The sequence below is a fragment of the Rutidosis leptorrhynchoides genome, chromosome 6, assembly GCF_046630445.1.
Source record: "Rutidosis leptorrhynchoides isolate AG116_Rl617_1_P2 chromosome 6, CSIRO_AGI_Rlap_v1, whole genome shotgun sequence".
NCBI lineage: Eukaryota > Viridiplantae > Streptophyta > Magnoliopsida > Asterales > Asteraceae > Rutidosis > Rutidosis leptorrhynchoides.
In genome coordinates this window covers 308,679,098-308,691,026 of record NC_092338.1, presented here as the reverse complement: position 1 = coordinate 308,691,026, position 11,929 = coordinate 308,679,098, and positions in this window count along the sequence as shown.

The window sequence follows — 11,929 nt, the reverse complement described above, 5'->3', positions numbered from 1 at the left end:
GGGTATTCTGATCCAGAAAAGAAGTTTCATAAATCCCGCCACAAGAACATCACAGTTACACCATTTGATTTGTCTGCATCTTCAGGTGTAGTCAAGATTGAGGGAGAGGAGGATAAAATGGTAACGCCTCATTCTACACAACCGTCTACACTACCGAATTCACCGGTACATCTAATGGTGGATACAAGGTCTATGGAAGAAATGGCAAAGGCTTCTCGTACTAGGTAGGGCCATGCTATTCATCAACCAAAGTTAACAACGAGTTTGAGATCAAAGGATCTATTCTGCACATGATATGTAACATCCCGCCTTTTTCCATTTATTTTTCCGTTATACTAATATAAAGTCCGTTATATGTTTATAACATCTCCCGTTGATACGCGTTTTAAATTATCTCGTTTAGGTAATTCCCGCACCCGAGCGAAAGTTGAGGGACTAAACTTGACAAGGGATCAAACCCTTGACTAGGTCAAAGGGTCAAACCCCTTTCACCCATTCATTTCATCTTCATCTCTCTCTCTTTCTCTCTAGCAAGAACACACACACCCAATTTCCAAATTCATTCAATCATCATCTAAATTCGATCTAGGAGGCTTACAACAAAATAAATTACATATTCGTGATCCTCTCTTCATCCTCTTCGTTTTGGTACCAACTTCATCTCATTTGGGTAACTTTCTAAAATCACTAGATTTTGTGTTCTTGATGTTTTTAACTTATAAAAGTGTTAATTAGTGTCTATGGCTCAAGTCTAACATGAATATGTAATTTGTATGCTCGATCTCGTTGTTTTAGTGTAACTAGCATGAACTTGAATTTTGGTGTGTTATTCTTGAATTTTGGATGATCATATGTTGTTAGATGTTAAAAGTTGATGTTTTAATTGTGTTACTAGCATCACTAGCTTCAATTTGATGTGTAGGTTGCCTTAGAAAAACTTCATGAACTTGATTATTGATTTTGGTGAATTTGGGTTAGGGTTTGATGAACTTGAAATGGACTTTTGATGCATTGAATGCCATGGATTATTATTGGTAAGTGGTTAGTTGGATTGTATGCTTGATTACCTTCGAAACGGCATATCATTCATGTAAATTGGTTGCCCGAATCATAAAATGCGTTTTTGGAACTTGAACTTTGATTATGAACGTTTAATTACGGTTTTTGGTTGTTGTAAGTGGAAGTTTGGTTGATGAATTGTGTTTAGTTGTGTTCTTTGTCAAATTACCTTTCCAACGATATAAGGTGCGAGTTCTAAATGTTAGCGGTTTGTAATTTATGCTTGAAAGAGTTTTGATTTGGGACTTGAACAATTGAGACTGACCAGGTACCAGCGCACGGCTAATGCCGCGGCGCGGCCAGACTATGTCGCGGCGCGACATAAGCCTTGGTCAGGCTCTGACCACCATGTCCAAATTACGAAAAATGTTTGGCATACTACGGACCTCCGATTCACATGAAACTTGTTCTAACATGTTCATATATGATTAAAAACCTCAGAAAAATAGTTCGGAACCCGACCCGAACGTGTTGACTTTCGTTGACTTTGACCGACCAAAGTTTGACTTTTTGTCAAACTTAACCAAATGATTATGCAACCTTCCTAACTTATTTATATACTTGTATCTTGCATGAAACTTGGCAATTTGATTTCACATGCTAAATAATCGAGTCGTAACGAGCCATAGGACTAATTGAACATCTTTGACCTATCGTGTTTACCGTTATTGATACAACCTATTGTTTAGGTCAAGACTAGCATTGTTCTTTGCACACGTTTACTTGTCGAAGTACTTTACTACTCGTGCACTCAAGGTGAGATCATAGTCCCACTTTTACTCTTTTTGAACTTATATTGGGATGAGAAAACATAAACGATTCTTTTGAACTAAGTGAACACAAGAACGAGAAAACAAACATTCTACATACGAGTTTAGAACAAAATCCTCAATTCGATTATCATTAGTTACACTTGCCGGGTGTAAGCGAGAACTTATGTTATATGGCCATATGGGTTGACAACCCTCATCCTTGACGGTTCGCTACCGTCTACGGATGAAATATATTTTCGAGAATCAGTGTTTGTTCTAGCACTAAGTGATGGGGTATACAATGGAAGGAACGTTAAGCTTTGATAATTGGGTGCTCGTGAAACAAACTTTTGGAATGTATTACTATTATTTCATTGATGCAAATCTTGTGGTTCACTTGTACTTACTTACTTAAACCTATGATTTCACCAACGTTTTCGTTGACAGATTTCTATGTTTTTCTCAGGTCCTTGAACGATACATGATACATGCTTCCGCTCATTATTTGATACTTGCATTGGATGTCGAGTATATGTGCATTTCATGGAGCGTCTTTTGACTTTACTTTAAACCGTGTCGCCTAGATTTCATTCGTATTATAACGTTGTAACTTAACTATTGGTTGAACAATTCTTGTAAACTTTGGGAACAATCTTTATTTTGAAATGAAGGCGACATATTTTGGTCAAACTTTGTCTTAAAGACTTACGACCACGTAACGGGACCTAAGTAGACGGCGCCGTCAAACATGATTTGGTCGGGTCGCTACAGATGGTATCAGAGCGTTGGTTGTAGGGATTTAGAGTTCATTAGTGTCAACCCCGAGTCATAGGGTACATTGGTGAGTCTAGACTACAACCGGCATATAGACTTGAAGTAGGAATTACTTGACTACTTGTGCATTTATACTCGAACGTTTCTACTCATATCTACTCTTAGTTCATCTTAATCTCACGTTGTTTAATTTGATTGACACGCCACCTTGACTATATGAAATGATGTCGAATGCACATATGAATCAGGGTAATATAATTTCCGGGATTATATTACGGTGACTCGTATGAACGTTCCGACATTATGACATAAAGAATTTAAGGCGAGTCGAAAAAAAAAAAAAAAAAAAAAAAAAAAAAAAAAACTTCTCTTTATCTTTATTCTATATCACGGTTAGTATTATTGAGAATACTAATCAATGATATTCTTGTGTCTTGAAGGAACAATGGCTCCTCGTCGTGTACGCCGCAATGAAACTCCCGAACAAGCTCTCGAACGGATGATAGCTACCGCCGTAGATGCGGCCATGGCCGGTCACTCATCCAACAACAATAATAATAACAACCACAACCACAACAACAACAACAACAACAATGGAGCCGGAAACTCAAACGAGGGATGCTCCTATAAAGCTTTCATGGGGTGCAAACCTCACACTTTTGATGGAACCGGGGGACCGGTCGTGCTCACCCGATGGTTTGAGCAAACGGAAGCCGTCTTTAGCATAAGCGGTTGTCGGGACCAAGACAAGGTCAAATACTCCACTCACACCTTCGCCGGTGTCACTCTTACATGGTGGAATACTTATGTACAATCGGTGGGTACCGATGAAGCTCATGCCCTCTCTTGGGCCGATCTAAAGGAAAAGATGATTGTTGAATATTTTCCGCGCGAAGAAACCCGAAAGCTTGAGGAAGAACTAAGAGCTTTGAAAGCGGTCGGAAACGATCTTAAAGCTTATAATCAACGCTTCGCCGAACTATCCTTGATGTGTCCTAATCTTGTTAACCCCGAATCTCAAAGGATTGAGCTCTACATGCTCGGTCTTCCAAAAAGCATCAAACAAGGGGTGATGTCATCCAAACCCACTACTCATCAAGCCGCTATGAACATGGCTCGCCAACTAATTGAAACGGTTGACGAAATCGTAGTTCCGGCACCTAAGGCCGAGGATAAATCGGGCGGCAACAAAAGAAAGTGGGAACCCTCCCAATCAAGCAACAACAACTTTGCTAAGAAGCCTTACACCTCCGACGGCAAGAAAGGTTATGCCGGGAACCTACCTCTTTGCAACAAATGCAACAAACATCACTTTGGCGAATGTAGTAAGTTAATTTGCCACCGGTGCCAAGGAGTTGGTCATAAGGCCAACGATTGTAAAAGTGCTACTCCCGTCGCTCGAAAGTGGCCCAATGCACCAAAGACGGGCACTTGTTACGAATGTGGCCAAACGGGTCATTATAGAAATGCATGCCCAAAGAAGAAAGATAACCCCAACACGCGCGGCCGAGCTTTTAACATCAACACCGAGGAAGCCCGGGATGACACTGAACTAGTCACGGGTACGTTTCTCCTCAACAATTCTTATGTCTCTTGCTTATTCGATTCAGGTGCCGATAAATGCTTTGTATCCAAGACTTTGACTCATTCTTTTAGCACTCCACCTCTTCCATTAGATACCCCTTATACCATTGAAGTGGCTAACGAGAAACTATTAAGTGCCGACACATATTACCGGGGGTGTGCGTTAAACATTTTGGGTAAGGAATTTGAAATTGACTTGATACCCATGGAACTAGGAAGCTTTGATGTAATAATCGGTATATTTTGGTTAGTCAAAACGAAATCTCACATCCTTTGTGATCTTAACGCAATCCGAATTCCTATCGAGAATGGTGAACCTTTGATTGTTTATGGCGATAAGAGTTGCACCAGACTCAATCTCGTTTCGTTCCTTAAAGTTAGAAAACTACTCCGTAAGGGTTGTTTTGCGATCCTTGCCCACGTTAAGAAAGTCGAGTCCGATGAGAAGCATATCGATGATGTGCCAATTGTTAGTGACTTTTCCGATGTATTTCCCGACGAATTGCCGGGTCTTCCACCTCATCGACCGGTTGAATTCCAAATCGATCTTATTCCGGGAGCCGCACCCGTAGCACGTGCACCATATAGACTCGCTCCATCTGAAATGCAAGAATTGCAAAGTCAAATCCAAGAACTACTTGATCGTGGTTTTATCCAACCTAGCCATTCACCTTGGGGCGCTCCGATTTTGTTTGTTAAAAAGAAAGACGGATCCCTACGAATGTGCATTGATTATCGTGAACTAAATAAATTGACGGTTAAGAACCGATATCCTCTTCCTCGCATCGATGACCTCTTTGATCAACTACAAGGGTCTTGTGTATATTCGAAAATCGATCTCCGCTCAGGTTATCATCAATTGAGGGTTAAGGGGGAAGATGTCTCCAAAACCGCTTTCCGAACTCGTTATGGTAGTTATGAATTCCTTGTCATGCCATTTGGTCTCACTAACGCACCGGCGGTGTTCATGGATCTTATGAACCGCGTGTGCAAACCGTATCTCGATAAATTCGTTATTGTGTTCATCGATGACATATTGATCTATTCTAAAAATGAAGAAGAGCACGAACAACATCTCCGACTTGTGCTTGAACTTTTAAGACAAGAACAACTCTATGCCAAATTCTCCAAGTGTGAATTTTGGTTAAAGGAAGTTCAATTTCTTGGTCATGTTGTAAGTGACCAAGGTATTAAAGTCGATCCAACGAAAATCGAAGCCATTAGCAAATGGGAGACTCCTACTACTCCTACTCACATTCGTCAATTTTTGGGTCTCGCCGGGTACTATCGTAGATTCATCGAAAATTTCTCTTTGGTTGCACGTCCTCTAACCGCATTGACTCACAAGGGAAAGAAATTCATTTGGGCGACCGAACATGAATCCGCATTCCAAATCTTGAAAACGAAGCTAACCACCGCTCCTATCTTGTCACTTCCCGAAGGCAATGATGACTTTGTTGTATATTGTGATGCCTCGAAACATGGTTTTGGGTGTGTATTGATGCAACGAACGAAAGTCATTGCTTATGCTTCTCGACAACTCAAAATCCATGAACGAAACTACACGACGCATGATCTCGAACTCGGAGCCGTCGTCTTTGCACTTAAAATGTGGAGACACTATCTTTATGGAACCAAGAGTACTATCTTCACCGATCACAAAAGCCTTCAACACATTTTCGATCAAAAGCAACTAAACATGAGACAACGAAGGTGGATTGAAACCTTAAACGATTACGATTGCGAGCTTCGTTACCATCCCGGGAAGGCAAATGTAGTAGCCGATGCCTTAAGTCGAAAAGAAAGAGTGGTGCCTCTTCGTGTCCGAGCCTTAAACATCACCATCCACACAAACCTTAATAGCCAAATTCGGGTAGCCCAAGATGAGGCTCTCAAGGATGAAAACATCTCTCTCGAACACTTGAACGTCCTCACCTCTCGATTCGAAGTTAAAGAAACCGGACTCCGATATTTCGCCGGAAGGATTTGGGTGCCTAGTTATGGGGACCTACGAAGCCTTATTTTAGATGAAGCCCATAAGTCACGATACTCGATTCACCCCGGTGCCAATAAGATGTACCACGACCTTAAACAGCTATATTGGTGGCCGAACATCAAAAGGGACGTAGCTACTTATGTTTCCAAGTGTTTGACATGTTCCAAAGTCAAAGCTGAACACCAAAGACCGTCCGGACTACTTCGACAACCCGAGATCCCGCAATGGAAGTGGGAAAGGATAACGATGGATTTTATCACCAAACTACCAAAAACGACGGGCGGTTATGATACCATTTGGGTTATTGTTGACCGTCTCACCAAATCCGCACACTTCCTGGCCATGAAAGAAACGGACAAAATGGAGAAACTTGCACAACTTTACATTAAGGAGATCGTAGCCCGACACGGTGTACCTTTATCGATTATCTCCGACCGAGATGGCCGTTTCGTTTCTAGATTTTGGCGTACATTGCAAGAAGCGTTGGGAACACGTTTAGACATGAGCACCGCATATCATCCTCAAACCGATGGACAAAGCGAACGTACAATTCAAACCTTAGAGGACATGTTACGAGCTTGCGTGGTTGATTTCGGAAAAGCTTGGGACAAGCACTTACCTCTCGCCGAGTTCTCTTACAACAATAGTTATCACGCGAGTATTAAAGCCGCACCCTTTGAAGCGCTATATGGCCGCAAATGTCGTTCACCTCTTTGTTGGGCCGAGGTAGGCGACGTGCAAATCACCGGACCCGAACTCATTCACGAAACCACCGAGAAAATCGTTCAAATCCGAGATAGGCTTAGGACGGCCCGAAGTCGTCAAAAGAGCTATACCGACAAACGACGCAACGATCTTGAATTTCAAGTCGGTGACCGAGTAATGTTAAAAGTCGCACCTTGGAAGGGTGTAATCCGTTTTGGGAAACGCGGGAAGCTAAATCCGCGGTATATTGGTCCTTTCGAAATCTTGGAGCGTATTGGAACCGTTGCTTATCGTTTAGATCTTCCGCCTCAATTGAACTCCGTTCATCCTACCTTCCATGTATCTAACTTGAAAAAGTGTCTTGCCTAACCCGATATCGTCATCCCTCTCGAAGAACTTACTATTGATGACAAACTTCATTTTGTGGAGGAACCGGTTGGAATTGTGGACACCTCCGTCAAGACATTGAAACAAAGCCGAATCCCGATTGTCAAGGTTCGTTGGAATGCCAAAAGAGGACCCGAGTTTACTTGGGAAAGACAAGATCAAATGCAAAGGAAGTATCCTCATCTATTCGTGAATTTGGAAACGCGAGATCTCGAGGAAGAAACAACGACTACTACGCCTACTTAAATTTCGGGACGAAATTTCTTTTAAGGAGTAGGTAATGTAACATCCCGCCTTTTTCCATTTATTTTTCCGTTATACTAATATAAAGTCCGTTATATGTTTATAACATCTCCCGTTGATACGCGTTTTAAATTATCTCGTTTAGGTAATTCCCGCACCCGAGCGAAAGTTGAGGGACTAAACTTGACAAGGGATCAAACCCTTGACTAGGTCAAAGGGTCAAACCCCTTTCACCCATTCATTTCATCTTCATCTCTCTCTCTTTCTCTCTAGCAAGAACACACACACCCAATTTCCAAATTCATTCAATCATCATCTAAATTCGATCTAGGAGGCTTACAACAAAATAAATTACATATTCGTGATCCTCTCTTCATCCTCTTCGTTTTGGTACCAACTTCATCTCATTTGGGTAACTTTCTAAAATCACTAGATTTTGTGTTCTTGATGTTTTTAACTTATAAAAGTGTTAATTAGTGTCTATGGCTCAAGTCTAACATGAATATGTAATTTGTATGCTCGATCTCGTTGTTTTAGTGTAACTAGCATGAACTTGAATTTTGGTGTGTTATTCTTGAATTTTGGATGATCATATGTTGTTAGATGTTAAAAGTTGATGTTTTAATTGTGTTACTAGCATCACTAGCTTCAATTTGATGTGTAGGTTGCCTTAGAAAAACTTCATGAACTTGATTATTGATTTTGGTGAATTTGGGTTAGGGTTTGATGAACTTGAAATGGACTTTTGATGCATTGAATGCCATGGATTATTATTGGTAAGTGTTTAGTTGGATTGTATGCTTGATTACCTTCGAAACGGCATATCATTCATGTAAATTGGTTGCCCGAATCATAAAATGCGTTTTTGGAACTTGAACTTTGATTATGAACGTTTAATTACGGTTTTTGGTTGTTGTAAGTGGAAGTTTGGTTGATGAATTGTGTTTAGTTGTGTTCTTTGTCAAATTACCTTTCCAACGATATAAGGTGCGAGTTCTAAATGTTAGCGGTTTGTAATTTATGCTTGAAAGAGTTTTGATTTGGGACTTGAACAATTGAGACTGACCAGGTACCAGCGCACGGCTAATGCCGCGGCGCGGCCAGACTATGTCGCGGCGCGACATAAGCCTTGGTCAGGCTCTGACCACCATGTCCAAATTACGAAAAATGTTTGGCATACTACGGACCTCCGATTCACATGAAACTTGTTCTAACATGTTCATATATGATTAAAAACCTCAGAAAAATAGTTCGGAACCCGACCCGAACGTGTTGACTTTCGTTGACTTTGACCGACCAAAGTTTGACTTTTTGTCAAACTTAACCAAATGATTATGCAACCTTCCTAACTTATTTATATACTTGTATCTTGCATGAAACTTGGCAATTTGATTTCACATGCTAAATAATCGAGTCGTAACGAGCCATAGGACTAATTGAACATCTTTGACCTATCGTGTTTACCGTTATTGATACAACCTATTGTTTAGGTCAAGACTAGCATTGTTCTTTGCACACGTTTACTTGTCGAAGTACTTTACTACTCGTGCACTCAAGGTGAGATCATAGTCCCACTTTTACTCTTTTTGAACTTATATTGGGATGAGAAAACATAAACGATTCTTTTGAACTAAGTGAACACAAGAACGGGAAAACAAACATTCTACATACGAGTTTAGAACAAAATCCTCAATTCGATTATCATTAGTTACACTTGCCGGGTGTAAGCGAGAACTTGTGTTATATGGCCATATGGGTTGACAACCCTCATCCTTGACGGTTCGCTACCGTCTACGGATGAAATATATTTTCGAGAATCAGTGTTTGTTCTAGCACTAAGTGATGGGGTATACAATGGAAGGAACGTTAAGCTTTGATAATTGGGTGCTCGTGAAACAAACTTTTGGAATGTATTACTATTATTTCATTGATGCAAATCTTGTGGTTCACTTGTACTTACTTACTTAAACCTATGATTTCACCAACGTTTTCGTTGACAGATTTCTATGTTTTTCTCAGGTCCTTGAACGATACATGATACATGCTTCCGCTCATTATTTGATACTTGCATTGGATGTCGAGTATATGTGCATTTCATGGAGCGTCTTTTGACTTTACTTTAAACCGTGTCGCCTAGATTTCATTCGTATTATAACGTTGTAACTTAACTATTGGTTGAACAATTCTTGTAAACTTTGGGAACAATCTTTATTTTGAAATGAAGGCGACATATTTTGGTCAAACTTTGTCTTAAAGACTTACGACCACGTAACGGGACCTAAGTAGACGGCGCCGTCAAACATGATTTGGTCGGGTCGCTACATGATACGAGATCAGTGCCAGTTCAGCGGAACTGCTAAATAAGATCTTAATAACCACCTTCGAACATCGAAAGGTATTTGCAATTTATTCAAGTTAAGGGATGTTGATAATGAGACAGTTTATTTGCAGGTGTTTCCTTGGACCCTTAAGGGTGATGCTAGAGATTGGTTGGAGTCACTTCCTGAGGGGGTGATAACTACATGGGCTGAGTTAACATAAAAGTTTCTTCAGAAGTATTTTCCACCATCTAAGACGATTAAGTTACAAAGTGATATTAATCAATTCGCTCAAAAGTCTACTAAGACTTTGTATGATGTTTGGACTCATTTTGGAAAGTTGTTGCATTTGTGTCCTCAGCATGGGTTAGATACTTATCAGAGGGTGTCTATTTTCTATAAAGGTTGCAACTTGATGACTAGAAATGATATTGATATTGCAGCGGGTGGTTCAGTGATGAAGAAAACACCGAATGATGCTTTTGATATTATTGATGATCTTTCAACACACTCGCATGAGTGGCATCAAGATTCTGATTTACCAAAAATGTCGAGGGTAGCTAGTGATGAGTCGAATGATGAGATTGTTTCTTTAAAATTTAAATGTTAAGCTTGATAGTTTTACTAGGATGATGGAGAATATCAATAAGGACCAGGATTTCCATATCTACTTAATCGCAACTACAACAACAATGGATGGAATCAGCAAGGTAGTGGTAGTGGATTTACTTAACAGAGACCGGGATTTCCATATCTATTAATAGCCACTTAAAATATGGTAGTTTAGATGGGGTATGAGAGTGGGATGAATGTGTCGTTTTTGCCAATTGAAGGAAGGGCTAAGTGGCACATAATGTGAGGGTTAAAGATGTAAATTTCTAGGGGTAATTGTTGTGAGTGCAATATTACTTTACGGGTTAAATATTAACTTTATAATTAAATATATTATTTAACAAATTAAACTCACCCAAATTTTTAACTGGATTTATCTTTTTTTTTTCCGACGTGAGTTAAATTTCTCCGTCATCACTGTTCAACTAGATATAATTTTATGAACAAAACGCAACTAACTATTACCGAAACGGAGTTTAAAAAAACATTTTGGATATATATATATATATATATATATATATATATATATATATATATATATATATATATATATATATATATATATATAATAAACATGAGGTAAGTTCATTAGTTTGTAAAGTAAAAAATCGGAGTTCGAGTTTGCTATCCCCCTTTTTCCCCTAATTTTTTTCCTCATTTCTCGCAATATTAGTTTCCCTAATGCACGGACCGTTAAATACATTAGGTGTATATCCAAATACAACCGCAGCAACGCGCGGTCGAATTTTATCTAGTTTTATACGAAATCTGAAGAAAATGTGGAAAGCTCGGGAGATATTTCTAGGTTTGTTGAAGCTCAATCGAAAATCAAAGAAAAAAATTCTCAAATGCTTCGTCATCAACTAGCTTCTATTCAAAATATGGAGAATGAGATGAAGAACATTATTCAATTGCTTACCAATGGGAATGGCTCGTATTCAAGTAAAACATACCTATTAATGAGAATGTGAAGGCAGCCTTAACTTTTTTGAGCAAAGATGGGATCGTATTTGAATGGAGCGATGACGAGGAAGAGGCCGTGAAAGTTCCAAAAACTTCTACACCATACCGACCGCCAGCTTTGAGGAGTAACAATGGGCATGTATCACGAGTCAATAAAATTAAACATGTTCGTTATTCTAATGTTTGTGCAAGTATATACGAATATTATGTGGAAGAATATGAAGAAGAGCTCGAGGATGCTTTTGTGGAAAGGCTAAGGTTAGTAGTGTGGGAGTGGTTGAAGATGCTTTTATGTATTCTGCATGATCTTTATGATCTCTATCTATATATATATATATATATATATATATATATATATATATATATATATATATATATATATATATATATATATATATATATATATATATATATATATATATATATATATAGGGGCAGGATCAATGGGGAAGTAACCAATCGGGGGAAAGCGAGGGGAAGCAAAAAAAAAAATTTCGTTTTTTTTGAATTTTTTTTTCCGGCATCAAGATCACACG